Here is a 4,431-nt window from a genome sequence, read left to right on the forward strand (position 1 = left end):
CCTACAACCTCTTCCTATAAATTCCATGTCTCATTTATTATTCTGAGATAGATTTTGATCCTTTTTGGATTATTATTGTATCTTTGACTATGTATCTCCATTTTTACTATATATGTGTGATTCGATATAGGAGGCTACTTGGGAGATTGAGAGTGAGATGCGGGCTAGTACTCTCACTAATTCGAGCCTTCAGGTACATCCTAACCCTTTACTTTCACGGAAAAAAGTTCTTCTAGTATTGGATATTGTAATGACCCTTTAGGTCAATTTCTGCATTTCCATGTACTTTTGTTATTTGAAACTTTTCAATAGCTGCCCCAAGTCATTTATGACTTGTTGGAGCTGACAGTTCAGTTATTGTGCAATTCGTTTGGTTGTTAGATCAAATTCTCCATTTAGAATTCTTAACTAATAAGAACTACATACCAGTTTAAAACATCAATCAAATGACCTCTTATCCAAATTTAGACAGTTCCATCAGCCTCGGAACGCCGATTTTAGGCTAGGAAGACCTTTGGTTTGGGTTCCAAGGCTTCTAGACTCATTTTGGGCTATTAAAGGTATGAGCCTATATTTCATCAGAACAACCTCAGATGAAAATTTTGAATACGTCATTTAGTCCAGAATGTCACGTAGCATAGTTTATTTATGTTCATGGTATTCTGAAAAAATCCTGAGAGGTCTACAGAGATTCAAAAATTTCCAAGTCCCAACTAGTTCACCATTCAGTTGGTCATCCGCTAAAGTGGAACTTGGATCTCTTTAGCGGAGGCCTCTTAAGCCGGTCTCTTGTTCAACCAATCTGGCCAGCTGGGGGCCACTAATGTAGATCTCAATTTTCTTAAACAAAGAGCACTTAAGTGGTTGTTGGTCCACCTAAGCGGATGGTGCAAGTCAACGAGTACCTCTTAAGTGGTACTTGGCTGCTTTAGTAGTAACCGCTTAAGTAGTCAAGTGGCTGCTTATGCGGCATCTATGGGGCATTAAATCCCCTTACTTACCTAATTTTCTCCCTATTTTTCCATAATTTCAAGAGCTTAGAGCCCTAGAGAGTGTGAAGAGTTAGGGAAACATTTCTAAGGAGATTTTGGGAGCTTGGATTACTCGTTTCTTCCTAGGATTCCTGGTAAATTTCCATTAATTTCTCAATTTATTTAAAAAATCCCTAGATATTTGTTGTGTAGATTTTGGCATTATTTGATCTCTGAATTTACCCATCCTTGAGGGTTAATATTCCCTGAGCATAGAGGGATGCATTGATGATTTGAAAAGTGCGATTTTTTAAGCGGTCCCCACGTGGTATTTTTATGTAATTTTTTATTGAAGTACAAAAATTCAATATGGGTATCATTCTTCTATTATTGATGATGATAGTATTATTTTTATAGTGTGGCATTGTTTGGAAGCTTATCGTAATGGGAAATCATTAACTTAGCAGATTTCACCAAGCTTTCTTCGTTACCTAGGTAGGCTAGGTTTACCTTTCTCATATATTGTGCTAAATTATGATATATTGTAATACCTCTAGTTTTGGAACTCTGGAATTTCATTGAAAAACTGATCACTACCAAGGAAATGACTCAAATGCCAAATCATTATCACTAGTCACGAGTCGTAGTGTGCCAATCATAGTCAGAGCAGTAAGGTTTCCTGATGTTTCTATCTTTATCCTGACTAAAACCCCATGATTCGTATGTCAAAGTCACAACTCGTGGTGAGGAACTCATGACCATAACAGTGTGGTGCCCGAAGTGTTCTGCTAAGGCAGGATTTAAGGTGACGACTACTGATCAGTCACCAAGAGTTATTAACTGATCCATAGCAACTGGGAGCAATTTTTATGCACGTTTTACATTAAGGTTAATTTGGTATTTTCGCTTCTTTACCATTCACCCACTTACATGACTCGAAATAGGTCCTTGTCGTATAGGAATATCAAGCCCATCGACGATCGGAGATTTCCTCATAACCTAACCAAACAATCATATCAATCCACAAGTGTCGGATGAACTATGATGACATAACAAGATAGCAGAAACAATACTAATAATCATAATTTATGAAGTGTCTAATCAATCCATTAATATCAACATACTAAACCAACATACCCAATTCAATAGTAATCCACAGAGCCTCTACAAATCCAATGTCTATAATATGTCGGGATATGCCCCCGACAATAGCCAAAAACCAAGTCTTGAAAAAGTCTATGACATAAGATAAAAAGACCCTGAAATGGATGAAATATGAAGTATGGAAGCCCACCACTTCAAAGTCAACACATGAACTGCTTGAACACCTGGTCACTACATAGGAAGAGAAGAAGAAGCTTTGACCCCTGTGTCATATCAGGACACAACTTCGAAAGATGGTTAACGATTGATATGCTAGCATGTAACTCAAGGATAAGGATACTATATTGTTATTATTCAAAACCAAGTCAAACCATCATAAGCAACTACATTTATATACCTAGGCATATATTGATACATAAAGTACCGAAATGGAAACAAGTCTTAGCATGCATTTTGAAGCACCCCATCATGATATATGAAGTGGAGGACTCTAACATTCCACTTACACATATTAGGAAGTTTGAACTTCTCGGTTACATTAAACAAGAGGACTTTAACCTCAAGCTATCTCGTTAGGGAAGTTGACTCTAACCACAAGCCGTCTTATCAGGCAAGTGGACTCTAACCACAAATTGTTCTATTAGCCAAATGGTCTCTAAACACAAACGATCTCTTAAAGAAAGTGGGCTCTAACCACAAGTCATCACGTCCATTACTAGTTGACATTGGGACTCTAACCGTTTGTCAATGCATTCACATTGACTTTGTTCAACATCCAAGGACTCTAACCTACTTAGCCAATTCAAGACTCCAAAGCTACAATTCAACCATACATGACCACAAGGAATCTATGAACCATTTATCAATCAATCACTCTAATAGGACAATTAGTTAGTTACAACCACCATTCAAGTCAAATTTTGGCCCTCAAGCTAACCTAAAACATTGTTACAAATCAAAGACATACAACAAGGATAAGACACATGCCATGGTCATTATCAATCAACCATTCATTCAATTGGATTTTGGACTTGAACCTATTGTCTATCAAAACACTTGCTCAATTAAAAGTGTAGGGACTTGAACCCATTGCCTATCAAATACATAAATGAAGTAAAGAAAATTAACACATACCTCAAACACGAATTTTTGGAATGTTAAAAAAATGCAGATACTTGGATTTCATGTCCTCTTCTATCTCCTAAGTAGCTTCATCGGACTTTTGGTTCCTTCATAGGACCTTCATCAAAGCCACTTTTTTCATTTGCAATCAGCAAACATGATGATCTAATATCCTCACCAGGACTTCCTCATAGGACAAGGAATCAATGATACCAACATCCTCCAAAGGAAGAACCAACAAAGGATCACCCATACATTTCAGCAACATGGACACATAGAATAGCAGATGGATGAAGCTCAAATTAGAGGGAAACTCCAATTCATAGGAAACATTGCCAACCCTCTGCAAAATCAAATATCGACCAATATACCGGGAACTAAGTTTCCCCTTCTTACCAAACCGCATCACCCCTTCAGGGGAGATACTTCAAGAATACCAATTGCCAACATTAAACTCCAAGTCTGTATGCCTCAATTCTACATAGGACTTTTGTTGACTTTGAGAGGCTTTCAACCTATCACGAATCACCTTCACCTTCTCCAAGGCTTGGTGAACCAAATCAGGGACAAACAACTTACCCTCACCAACTTTATACCATTCAATAGGAAAATGACACCTCCTACCATACAACGCCTTAAAAGAGGCCATAAAAATTCTAGAGTGGTAACTATTGTTATAGGTGAATTCAATCAAAGTCAAATGGTCGTACTAAATACCACCATAATCAATTAAATAAGCACGCAACATATCCTCCAATGTATGAATGGTCTTCTCTACTTGTCTATCCGTCTGCGGGTGGAAAGCGGTACTAAGGTACACCTTAGTTACCAAACCTTTCTAAAATGACTTCAAAAAGTGAGATGAGAACAGAGTACCATGATCCGAATTGGTAGAAATTGGAGCACCATGAAACTTCATAGTCTCCGCAAAATATAACCTAGCATAATCCTCCGTTAAAAAACTATTCCTCACCGGCAAGAAGTGAGCAAACTTGGTCATTCTATCCATAATGACCCAGATAGAATCACATTGATTTTGAGATCGGGGAAGAACGGTGAAGAAATCCATATTAACTATTTCCCACTTACAATTGGGAAACACAATCTTTTGGTACAAACCGCCGAGTCTCAAGTGCTTTACTTTCACTTTTTGAAACACCATACATTTAGCCACAAAGCTAGCCATATCTCATTTAATATTATTCCACTAATAGAACTATGTATGATCAAGATA

The sequence above is a fragment of the Capsicum annuum genome, chromosome 11 (assembly GCF_002878395.1).
Source record: "Capsicum annuum cultivar UCD-10X-F1 chromosome 11, UCD10Xv1.1, whole genome shotgun sequence".
Lineage (NCBI taxonomy): Eukaryota > Viridiplantae > Streptophyta > Magnoliopsida > Solanales > Solanaceae > Capsicum > Capsicum annuum.